Source organism: Podarcis erhardii (assembly GCF_964252035.2).
Source record: "Podarcis erhardii genome assembly, chromosome: 1".
Taxonomy (NCBI): domain Eukaryota; kingdom Metazoa; phylum Chordata; class Lepidosauria; order Squamata; family Lacertidae; genus Podarcis; species Podarcis erhardii.
The window spans coordinates 10,073,097-10,086,516 of NC_138497.1; positions in this window are offsets into that span (position 1 = coordinate 10,073,097).

The following is a 13,420-nucleotide window of genomic DNA, read 5'->3' on the forward strand; positions in this document are numbered from 1 at the left end:
TGGCGGTAGCGACGGCGAAGAAAACTTTCTTCGCCGCCTCTATTGCATCTGCAGAAAACAGCAGCAGGAGACTTTTTCAGGTGGTCCGCAATTTAGCGGAACCACCTGCTACATCGGGGCCCAGTACGGGCCACATGATCTCCTGCAATGATTTTGCAAAGTTTTTTGCAGATAAAGTCGCTCAGATTCGGGAAGAGGTAGACGCCACCGTGGGAGCAGGGCCGGGGCGGGAGAGTGCTAGAGTCCTGTCTAGTCAAATTGCATGGGATCAATTCCAATCTGTTACCACCGAGGATGTGGACAGGCTGCTTGGACGAGTGAAACCAACCACCTGTCTCCTTGATCCTTGCCCATCCTGGCTTATAAAAGCTAGCCGGGAAGGACTGGGCGATGGGCTTCGTGGGGTGGTGAATGCTTCCCTCCGTGAGGGAGCCTTCCCAGACCCACTGAAAGAGGCGGTTATCAAACCACTTCTTAAAAAACCATCTTTAGATGCGGCCACGATGGCCAACTATCGCCCAGTCTCAAATCTTCCATTCTTGGGCAAGGTGATTGAGCGAGTGGTTGCTGAACAACTCCAGGCACGCCTGGAAGAAGCGGACCATTTGGATCCCTTCCAGTCGGGATTCAGGCCTCATCTTGGGACTGAAACTGCCTTGGTCGCACTGGTTGATGATCTCCGGCGGGCCAGGGACAAAGGTGAGAGCTGTTTCCTGGTTCTGCTGGATCTCTCAGCGGCGTTTGATACCATCGACCATAACATCCTTCTGGACCGTCTTGAGGGGCTGGGAGCTGGGGGCACTGTCATACAGTGGTTCCGCTCCTTCCTCCTGGGCCGTGTTCAGAAAGTGGTGGTGGGGGATGAGTGTTCAGACCCCTGGGCTCTCACTTGTGGGGTGCCTCAGGGTTCTGTCCTCTCCCCCATGCTTTTCAACATCTACATGCAGCCGCTGGGAGAGATCATCAGGGGGTTTGGGCTGGGTGTTCATCAGTATGCGGATGATACCCAGCTCTACCTCTCTTTCAAATCAGAACCAGTGAAGGCGGTGACAGTCCTGTGTGAGTGTCTGGAGGCGGTTGGAGGATGGATGGCGGCTAACAGATTGAGATTGAATCCTGACAAGACAGAAGTACTGTTTCTGGGGGACAGGAGGCGGGCAGGTGTGGAGGACTCCCTGGTCCTGAATGCGGTACCTGTGCCCCTGAAGGACCAGGTGTGCAGCCTGGGAGTCATTTTGGACTCACAGCTGTCCATGGAGGCACAAGTTAAATCCGTGTCCAGGGCAGCTGTGTACCAGCTCCATCTGGTACGCAGGCTGAGACCCTATCTGCCTGTGGACTGCCTCGCCAGAGTGGTGCATGCTCTGGTTATCTCCCGCTTGGACTACTGCAATGCACTCTACGTGGGGCTACCTTTGAAGGTGACCCGGAAACTACAACTAATCCAGAACGCAGCAGCCAGACTGGTGACAGGGAGCGGCCGCCGAGACCATATAACACCGGTCTTGAAAGACCTACATTGGCTCCCAGTACGTTTCCGAGCACAATTCAAAGTGTTGGTGCTGACCTTTAAAGCCCTAAACGGCCTCGGTCCAGTATACCTGAAGGAGCGTCTCCACCCCCATCGTTCTACCCGGACACTGAGGTCCAGCACCGAGGGCCTTCTGGCGGTTCCCTCACTGCGAGAAGTCAAGTTACAGGGAACCAGGCAGAGGGCCTTCTCGGTAGTGGCGCCCTCCCTGTGGAATGCCCTCCCACCAGATGTCAAAGAGAACAACAACTACCAGACTTTTAGAAGACATCTGAAGGCAGCCCTGTTTAGGGATGCTTTTAATGTTTGATGTATCATAGTATTTTAATATTCTTTTGGAAGCCGCCCAGAGTGGCTGGGGAGGCCCAGCCAGATGGGCGGGGTATAAATAATAAATTATTATTATTATTATTAATACTATTATTTCCCTTGATCTGGACACTAGACTTCTGTTATTGCAGCCTTGAATGGCATTCACTTTTTTTCTCTCTCAAGCAGGAATCCTACCAACCCCCTACCTGTAAAATGCCTGGGATTGAACGTCAGTCAAATCTCCAGACGGGGCATAGAGATGAGCTATCTCACATCTTAGCGCATGGAAGGCTAGTCCCTAAGACAGTCATGGACTGAAGCCATTTGCACACATCTATGAAGCAGCATTTAAGGACCAATGTAAAAGAGGAAGAAAGAGGCTGTTTTGTCTCCGCGCTCACTTGTGACTCTCCGAATAAGAAGAAAGCAAAGCTGCAACTATGGTTCAAGGCCGGTAGAGTTGAGAAGGGGAGGACTTCAAGAGAAATTGCTTAATTGGCTTTGATGAAACTATTAGGCAAAAGCGAGGCTGTCTCTTGAGTTTAAATAGTTTGGCGCTGTTCCTTTTGGGCATGGATTTGCTGCCGGTGATTTCAGCAGAAACAAACCCAGGCCATTAACGTGAATTCCAAAGGGAATTGCCAGGAGGGCTAAAAAGTCCAAGATAAACATGTCAGGTTACATAAGCAGGCTCCTCCTTGTTGCTCCCCTCTTCCCGATTCTCTCTCTGTAAACAGAAACCTGGTACAAGCATTTGAAACCAGAACGGTGGGGTGGGGGGTGGACATAAAAGCAAGCTTTAGTCTCTCTCCTCCAGTAGCCTTTAGGACAGCCACTGTCTAAAGCAGCAGCACTGCAAGAGCTCTGAGCCCATGATGTAATTTTAATGGCATGCAAATTTAGCATCCACACTCCCAAGCAAAAGACAACACAGTGAGCTGAAGCTGCTTTGCTATGATCTGATGCACTCAGGAGTTAGAACAGTCCATCAACAGGGTCTTCAGAATTACTCCGACTGGAAAACACAGATGGTACTTGGTGGGAGGGGAATAATAGGGCACCTGCCCACCCCCAATAACCTACTCACACCTATTCCTCTACTCCTTGGACTACTTGAGTGAAAAATACATTTCATCTACACATAAGAATGGCAACACAGACTAGAATTTAAAACAGGGCTGCAATCCTAAGCATGCTTAGCTGGTCAATTAGCACCACACCACACATTTAAAAGCAGAGACGTCACCTTGCCAACAAAGGTCCGTATAGTTAAAGCTATGGTTTTCCCAGTAGTGATGTATGGAAGTGAGAGCTGGACCATAAAGAAGGCTGATCGCCGAAGAATTGATGCTTTGGAATTATGGTGCTGGAGGAGACTCTTGAGAGTCCCATGGACTGCAAGAAGATCAAACCTCTCCATTCTTAAGGAAATCTGTCCTGAGTGCTCACTGGAAGGACAGATCCTGAAGCTGAGGCTCCAATACTTTGGCCACCTCATGAGAAGAGAGGACTCCCTGGAAACAACAACAACAACAATACATTTAAATCACATGACTCCCCCAAGGAATCCTGGGAACTCTGGTTTCTTAAGCGTGCTGTGTGTGGATGATTCCAGGATTCTTTGTGCTTTAAATGTTGTGGATCTGCCTTTAATTTCTCATTTCCCCCATGTTTGGTGCGGATCTCCAAATCTTCACATCAGTTTGCAAGAATCAGTGTCAGTCCTCTTGAAATTCTACCTGCATTGAAGTATGGATTTACCCTAATATACATAGTTTTGCATGCAATTTTGCTGAACATAAATATCTGTGCAGGCAGTTTCTCACAATATCCTGTATATCTGAATATGACTTTCAGTAATATATGGATATTTATGCAGAGTTTCTCCCAATAAAATACTGGGGAGGGGGCCAGGGAAGCCCCATTCTACACAATCGATCTTGAGATGCAGCACACAAACACCATTTGAATGGCAATGCCCAAATGCCCATCAATGGGGGGGGGGGGTTGGCCTCCTCAGATTTTTTTGGGGGGTGGTGGTGGTGAGGGGCGAAGGGATCTTGGTCCCTAGGAGTTGGCTCCTATGGTTTCTCCGAACAATCAAATGTGCATGGACATGTTCTTGGGTTGCAGAACTGCACAGAGATATTCAAAGAAGTGTGAATTTCAACCGATAGCTGTGCTTCAGTTCTGTGAGTTAGGTCAGGTGCACATTAACAATCCAAAACAAACCAAATCCCTGCCCTGCAGTCCCTGACTGCCTGTTTACCATATTGCCTGGGATCAGTTTCTGTTTCATTATTCTCCCTCAGTTCACACTGTGTTGCATTCTTCAGATTTACTGTGTCTGGCTGACGTTACTTTCTTGTACTCCTTTAGGGGAAAGCCTTGGCTAGCAAGCTGTGGAACTGTTCCGACAATATTTATTTCTTTTGTGTGGCTTTAGCAAGGTAGATGATTTACTGCTTTGTTGTTCCTTCCTTTGAATTGTAAACTCACATTTCCCTGAGCAAAATTTCCTTCATTTTGCCCACCCCTGTCTGGTCTGGAAATAGTCATTTTCATTTGTTTTGCAATATATCTATGGCTTGTAGAGACACAGCGCATAAGTGTGTTTTGTGGGCTTTTAAACTGTAGCCTGTCGTAGTGTCGTACATCTTCCCTGCCACATTAATATCTATATTTTACATACATCGATAGAAAGAGCTGGCTGGCAACATCATCGCATTCTAAGAAATGAGAACCCAGGGCAGAATGATGGAGATTCGGGTGGCTGGTTTGATTCTTGGTGCCTCACATTAGGCAGAATAAAATATTGCTCTGCCAGAGACACAGGCCTATGGGAATGTAAGAAAGAACTCTTTTCCAGTCCGTCCTCTATTTGTCACATGCAGCGACGTTTCCATTCTACTGCAGTTCGACTTCCACCCAAAATTACATTATTCACCTCTCTGTCCACTGTGGCAAGATGACATAGCTTACGAACTTATGCAATTTATGCAATTAGGTAAATTACATTGCCATTGTGTTGAATTCAGCTCCGTTTGTTTCAACGCAAAGGAAACACAATGGAAATGGATGAGGGAATGCAATCAATTATGCATCCTTTGTAGGCTGAAAACAACAGCAGGGGACACTTGACTGTTATTAGTTGGATTGATTTCCGTTCTGGACATGAGTCAAATCAGCAAAGCTCTGCAATTCCCCCCTCCCGTTTCTGTTCCCATCGGACTTCTCTGCTATCCCTGCTGGCCTCAGTGATGGATTGGCAGAATGGGGACTGTGGAAAGCACTGGTATCTCCGTCCCCTGCAGAATCTGCCCATACCCTTCCCTGCACATCATTGGAAGACATCCAACAGACACCTTGTGGAAAGTTTTGTGATTGAAACATTTGGGAGATGACGTTGCCAATGTCTTGCTTGTTTCATTGATTGCTTTTCACTCATCCTAAGCGAGTCCTTTTCCATTGGCTTCAGCAACTTGATGTGGGGAAGAGGCACTCCTTACTTACTATATTTTATCATGCTTTTTTTTGTTGTGGATTGACATTTTAAGTCCAATTCATCAAATTCCATCAAAATAAAGTATAACAAAAAAAAAAAAAACCCCACACATATATTCCGTGACAGCAATAAATCAATCCTTCCTTAGAACACCAAGTAATTGTCTCCGTCTTGATAGTCTAAAGTGACATTTTGAGTTTGTTTTGTTAAAATCGGTTAGAGGGAAAGGAAGGGCACCTGCAAGACAGGTTTTAAAATACAAAACGCCTGCTTTTGGGGAGGGGTTTGTGTTAATAAGACACGTTTAATAAGGAACCACAAAGTGACCTTTCATTACTTCCAAAGATGAAACTATATGAAGTGCAGAGAGATTGATAGATTAACTGGTAGGTTCATACATTTATGCTCCAATAATCAAGGCCAAATCTTAAATGGTGCACTTTGAAACAAGAGTTACAACAAATGTGTTTGCAAAGAGTCAAGGAAGAGCTTCATTCTGCCAAGCAGTCCAGCAACCATTCAGTTTGTAACAGGCATAGAATCATGTAAAGTTGGAAGAAGGGATCCCAAGGATGCAGGAATATGCAGCTGTCCCATTTGGGGATCGAACCTGCAACCTTGGTGTTATCAGCACCACGCTCTAACCAACTGAGCTATCCAGTGGTCCAGGTAAAAATTTATTGTCAGAAGTGGGATTCAAACCCATGCTTCCAGGAGAGACTGCACTCTGAACACAGCGCCTGAGATCACTGGACCATCCTGACAGCTGAAACAGCAAAATGCAACGCACAGTGCCAGCGTTCCCAGATACTATTCCAGCCAAATCTCTGGGACCCTAAGTAACTAGAAACCAATCTATGATTCTATGATTCTGACTATTGATTATATAAGCGGGAGATTGATTGATGAAGAAGCCAGGAGGCGGGGGGCTGTGAGAGAGAACGCAGGCTGTACCCCTAGAAGGAGTGGGGGTGGCGGCAGGCAGCACTGAGAACACTGTAAAAGCTTTCGCCTCCACTAAAAGATGTTTTCAGTGTGGCAGTCACACACATCTTATTTGCAGTTGTCCAATGGAAATGCACTCCTCCGGGAGTGAGAGGAGAAAGACACAATGTGCTCTAGCTCTGACGGAGTTTGCTGCTTTGCTTGTAAATAAAACGCTGTAGAATAGAAGTACAGTGTTCTGGACTCTCTTTTCCTTCTCCTTCCACACGAAGGCAACCGCTGCTACTCTGCTACTCTGCCTTAGGTGAAGATTTCCCTGATGATTGCACACAGGGAAAAGCTGTGCTTTATGCACAGGGAAACGTACTGGACAGGCAGAAGTTCAACACAGGATGCCGAGTTCTCTTTCATACTTGCTTCCTCCCCCCCTTCTCTCAAACTGGCACATTGGCTTGCTGGAAGCAATGCTCAGCTCCGGCTTGACTTTGGCCAACGAGCCACAAGATGCCCCCAGCAGGTTCAATGCCCAGAACAGATGTCCCCAACTTTACATTGGGTGGATTAGCTCTGAAAACTGCAGGGTTTTGCACGCACGGTTTGAAAAACGCTCCAGACATTTTCTAAAACAAAATTTTAAAAAGGAGCCGGGGCCAGAGGTCCAAGAAGCCCGAGGTAGTGTTAGCTGGACACAGCTGACGTCTCTGTGGCAGGATCACTCCAGGCCTTGCTGAGCTTGCTATTTGAATGGATGCCTGTGTTTTGAAACAAACACAGACTGGTAAATTTTCTGCTGAAGAGGCAGATTGGACTGCCTTGTGTGGCAAGTTCCCCTTTAAACTGGTGTCAGCCTTGGCCAAAAAAATTCTAAACATCCACAAGCAACACGCAGCTAATAATGTACTGACAATAAATTTATAACATTATATTGTTTCACAATTCATAAACAGCAAACATGTTAAAGGTGCATAAAGTCACAAATAATAGGAGTCAAAGAAATATTCCATGAACAGAAATATTAGGCATAAGGTAAAGGGTAAAGGGAACTCTGACTGTTAGGTTCAGTCGTGGACGACTCTGGGGTTGCGGCGCTCATCTCGCTTTATTAGCCGAGGGAGCCGGCATACAGCTTCCAGGTCATGTGGCCAGCATGACTAAGCTGCCTCTGGTGAACCAGAGCAGTGCACAGAAATGCCATTTACCTTCCCGCTGGAGCGGTACCTATTTACTTGCACTTCATGCTTTCAAACTGCTAGGCTGGCAGGAGCAGGGACAGAGCAACGGGAGCTCACCCCGTCACGGGGATTCGAACCGCCGACCTTCTGATCGGCAAGCCCTAGGCTCTGTGGTTTAACCCACAGCACCACCTGCATCCCTTATTAGGCATAGCCAGTAACTATCAAAGAACACTGAGATGGAGGCAAAAAGCCTTTTGTGGGATAAATGAATGAAAATGAGTTTTATTCTTTGGGAAGGTATGGTGAGGATGAGCATGCCTGCCTTAAGACCGATTCTGTGATTAAAGAGGTTCAAAGGAGCCGTAATGAGGGCCCCTTTGCAGAACTGTTTATCAGCATGTTTTACAACCTGAGTTGCAAATGTCTTACATCCTGAGTTGCTGAGACAAAGCAAATGTTGGACTCACAAGCTTGACTCCCTAAGGGGCTCATTTCCTGGCTAATGTTACAATTAAGTAAAGAATGTGTTAGAAGTGCAGTCATACTTGGGTTACAGATGCTTCAGGTTAAGTTTTTTCCGGGTTGCGGACTGCCGAAACCCGGAAGTACCAGAACGGGTTACTTCCGGGTTCCTGCGGTCGTGCATGTGCAGAAGCGCTAAATCGCGCTTTGCGCATGTGCAGATGCTCCGAATCGCAACCTGCGCATGCACAAATGCACTGAGCATGCACTGTAGATTGTTAGCCTTGAAAGAGGGATAGATTTATAGCTTAGAGGTGACCTGAGATAACAAGGAGAAATAGCAGATGATAGTTTAAGCACTAGTACGCATGCTCAAATGCTTCACGAATATTATAAAACACACCCCTATTGTAAAAACTGCTAATTTGAATGGACATGGGATACATGTTGTTGTTGAGGGTACCTCTTTTACATGTTTAGGAGCAAACATGATGTAGGCGGATCAGGAAGCCTGTAAACTGCAATTTCTTAACCAATAGGAATTGTAGTAGGTTTCAACAGTCAATATCCTGCAAATATGCAGTGTCTGAAGGGGGGGGGGCATTAGAATATTGTTCTCTATATGATCCCAAAAACTGTTTAAGGCGAGGTTTTCCCAAAGGTTTTTCACCAGCCAGAAGAACACCAGCCAGAAGAACAAGGCTTTTTTCCCTTGCTTAAATGTTACAGTGTAAATTTGGAATGTCTAGGCTTAGGCGGGCGAAAGATAAGAACAAGGCTAGATGGATGTTTCATTCTGGCCCCAGACGGGGGGAGATCGAAGATGAGGAGGGTAATGCAGGAGACAAAGCCCCATTTAATATAAATCACATGTTTTACATTTGAACACGTGTTGAGGCTCACGGTGGCGTAGCGTGGGTTGTCAGCACCCGGGGCAAGGCAAGTAATTTGCGCCCCCCAACCCGTGGATTTGCGCCCCCCAACCCTAACCCCCAGATGTTGCGCCCGGTGCGGCCGCCCCCCCCCTGCACCCCCCACGCTACGCCACTGGAGGCTCATGGTGTGGAGAGGCTGGTGCAGGAAGGAAAGGGGGGGGGGCAATCCCATGTAAGGACATAGGAAGTTGCCATAACTTTCGGTTTACAAGAGATCAGGTGATATTCTATTCTGCAAATATAAAGGGGGTGCACCCTGACTAGGGGGAGGTGCTTCACACGTAGAAATAAGGTAGAGTTCCTTTTACAGAAAAGCTTTCCAGCATCTTTTTACCTCTTTACAGTAGCAGCTATCCAGCTATTTCTTAGTGAAATTCTCACTACAGGAATAAACACCGTTTGGTTCTGTTTCTCAGAGTCTTTATTATTTACAAAACTTTACACTGATAAATGAATAAAAACAAATGAAGCAACATAATCTTTTTTCTCTTTTAGCCATCCTGCCAGAGACCTAACGCTGACTCATTCACATACTCATTTACACTGACTTAGTTGATCACATGCCCTATAAGGACACCTATTGCTGGGGAAATTTTCCGTTGCCTAGCAACTTGTTCAAGACCATTTTCAAGTTCCTTCTAGAACATTCCAACACAGCAATGCCTCTGAATACCAGTAGCTGGATACCCCAGGAGGGGAGAGTGCTATTGTGCTCAGATTCTGCTTGCGGATTCCTCAAAAGGATCTGATTTGCTACTTGTGAAAACAGGATGCTGAACTAAATAGGTCTCTGGCCTGATCACCTGAGGTTCTTAGCTTCCATCAGCACATGTGGTGGGCCTGTGATAAGGTGGCCTACATTCTGGGAGGATGCATTTGAAGAAATCAGAGAGATAATAGGACAAAACATAGTAAAAGGCCCAGAGTTGTCTTTACTTAAACTGATGGAATATGCTGAAATGGCGAAGCCAACTGAAAGACTCAGAGACGAAGACAACAGAGATTTTAAAGAAGATTGGGGAACCATTTATGCTGTATCTGTGGAATCAATGTAAAGAAATGAACCCACTAGCAGGGTTTGTCCCTGGAGTTTTCTTGGCAGGGATACTGGAGTGGCTTGCCGGTTCCTGCTCCAGGTGGATCACGTTTGGTCAAAACTCTCCAATATGACCTGCCGTTCTTGGGTGGCCCTGCAAGGCATAGCTCATAGCTTCTCTGAGTAATTCAAGCCACTTCGCCATGACAAGGCAGTGATCTATGAAGGATCCATGATTTGAATTCTGGTGCTGGATGAGACTCTTGAGAGTCCCATGGACTGCAAGAAGATCAAACCTATCCATTCTGAAGGAAATCAGCCCTGAGGGCTCACTGGAAGGACAGATCGTGAAGCTGAGGCTCCAATACTTTGGCCACCTCATGAGAAGAGAAGACTCCCTGGAAAAGACCCTGATGCTAGGAAAGATGGAGGGCACAAGGAGAAGGGGACGACAGAGGACGAGATGGTTGGACAGTGTTCTCGAAGCTACCAGAATGAGTTTGACCAAACTGTGGAGGCAGTGGAAGACAGGAGTGCCTGGCGTGCTCTGGTCCATGGGGTCACGAAGAGTCGGACACAACTAAACGACTAAACAACAATAGCAGGGTTTGAGTAAAAACTTACAATTAATAATATAAACATAGAAGTTATAAAGATGAGGTTAAAATGATAAGAATATAACAACATTCAATTTAAGGATATAATATTGAAGTATACTAAGCAGGACAAGTTTATATGTAAAAAAAACCAGTAGGGGAAGGTGAGGGAAGTCATGGGGGTGGGTGGGAAGCGGGGAATTCAATTTGTTATTATTTGTTATGATGCAATTGTGATAAAATAATAATAATGTAAAAGTCAATAAAAATTATTTTAAAAAATAAACTTTACCTGGGGAAAATATGCACCTGCATTTTAAATATCTTAATATCATAGAATCATAGATCTGGAAGAGACCCCAAGGGTCATCTAGTCCAACCCCCTGCAATGCAGGAATCTCAGCTAAAGCATCCATGACAGGTGGCCACCCAACCTCTGCTTAAAAACCTCCAAGGAAGGAGAGTCCACCACCTCCTGAGGGAGACCGTTACACGGCTGAACAGCTCTTACCATCAAAAAGTTTCAGTTACAGATAGGTAGCCGTGTTGGTCTGCCATAGTCAAAACAAAATAAAAAAATTCCTTCCAGTAGCACCTTAAAGACCAACTAAGTTAGTTCTAGGTATGAGCTTTTGTGTGCATGCACACTTCTTCAGATACACTGAAACAGAAGTCACCAGACCCTACTATATAGTGAGAAGGTGGGGAGGGGTATTACTCAGAAGGGTGGTGGGAATGGGTGATAGGCAGATAGCTGTGATGAGCCTGTTGACGACTCTTAACGACTGCAATAGGTCTAACAGGAAAAAGCAAGGGGTGAGAAGGTGAAAAATGGCTTTGTCATGTATAATGAGATAAGAATCCCATGTCTTTGTTCAGACCAGGTCTCTCCATGGTTTTAAGTTTGGTAATAAGTTGCAATTCAGCAGCTTCTCTTTCCAGTCTATTTCTGAAATTCCTTTGTAATAGAACAGCTACTTTGAGATCTTGTATGGAATGTCCTGGGAGATTGAAGTGTTCTCCTACTGGTTTCTCTGTCTTGTGATTCCTGATGTCAGATTTATGTCCGTTTATCCTTTGGCGTAAGGTTTGGCCTCTTTGTCCAATATAGAGAGCTGAAGGACACTGTTGGCATTTGATGGCATACACAATGTTAGACGACGAGCAATTAAATAATCCCGAGATGGTATTTGTGATGTTGTTGGGGCCAGTAATGATGTTGTCCGGTATGTGGTATGTGGCAGCAAAGTTGGCATCTGGGTTTATTGCAGGCTCTGGTGCCAGTGTCCGTGTTAAGTCTGGTAGTAGTATTATTGTGGGTTAGGAGTTGTTTAAGATTGGGTGGCTGTCTGTAGGCAATGAAAGGTCTTCCTCCCAGAGCTTGAGAAAGAGAACTGTCATTGTCCAGGAGAGGTTGTAGATCTCTGATGATGCGTTGTACTGTTTTAACTTGGGAGCTGTATGTGATGACTAGAGGTGTTCTGTTATTTTCTTTTTTGGGTCTGTCTTGCAGCAAGTTCTCTCTGGGTATCAGTCTGGCTCTGTTGATCTGTTGTCTAACTTCATCTGCTGGGTATTTTAGTTCTAAAACGGTTTGCTGTAGATCTCTTAGATGAGAGTCTCTGTCTGTAGAATTGGAACAGATGCAGCTGTAACGTAGTGCCTGGCTATATACAATGGACTGTTTGGTATGTTTGGGATGGTACCTAGAGGCATGTAGATATGTTTGTCGGTCCGTTGGTTTACAGCATAAGGTGGTGTCTATGCGCCCATCCTGTATTTTTATAGTAGTGTCCAAAAAATGTATTTCTTGCATAGATTGATTCATTGTTAGGTTGATGGTGGGGTGAAAATCATTGAATTTCTGGTGGAAGGTGTCCAGGGTCTGTTGACCATGTGTCCAGATGATAAAAATATCATCAATGTATCGCAGGTACAAGAGAGGTTTGAGTGGGTAGGAGTTTAGGAAACGTTGTTCTAAATCTGCCATGAAGATGTTGGCATACTGTGGGGCCATGCGGGTGCCCATTGCTGTGCTGCTGATCTGAAGGAACAGGTCATCACCGAATTTGAAGTTGTTTTGGGTAAGGACAAATTGGCAGAGTTTGGTAGCAAAGTCCGCTGTGGTTTTATCTGAAATGGTGTTCCTTATAGCTTGTAAACCATCGTTGTGTGGGATGTTGGTATACAGAGATTCCACATCCATAGTAGCTAGTATAGTATTGTTAGGAAGATTATTTAAAGATTGTATTTTCCTCAGAAAATCTGTGGTGTCACGTACATAGCTGGGAGCACTGATGGCATATGGTTTCAGAACAGAGTCCATATAACCGGAGACACCCACTGTAATAGTGCCAATACCTGAAATGATGGGGCGTCCTGGATTTCCTGGTTTGTGTATTTTAGGTAGAAGATAGAAAGTTCCTGGTCGAGGTTCTGTTGGTGTGTTTGTGAGGATCTGTTCTTGGATGTGTGGGGGTAGCTCCTTAACAATCTTGTTCAGTTCTTTTTTGTATTCTTGTGTGGGGTCTGAGTCCAATTTTATGTAAAAGGCGGTATTGGAAAGTTGTCTGTGAGCCTCCTGAACGTAGCCAGTTTTGTTCATGATGACGACAGCTCCACCTTTGTCCGCTTCTTTAATTATAATGTCTGGGTTGTTTCAGAGATTATCTATGGCTCTCCTTTCAACATGGTTTAGATTTTGTTGTAAGCGATGGTGTTTTCTGGTCACATCTGTTTGGATTCTGTGGCGGAAGCTCTTCCTGTGGCCACTTCTGTGGCGGAAGTTCTTCCTGATGTTTAGTTGGAATCTCCTTTCTTGTAACTTGAAGCCATGGGTTCGAGTCCTACCCTCCAAAGCAGGAGAAAACAAGCTTGCTCCACCTTCCATGTAGCAGCCCTTGAGATACTGGAAAACGGCTCT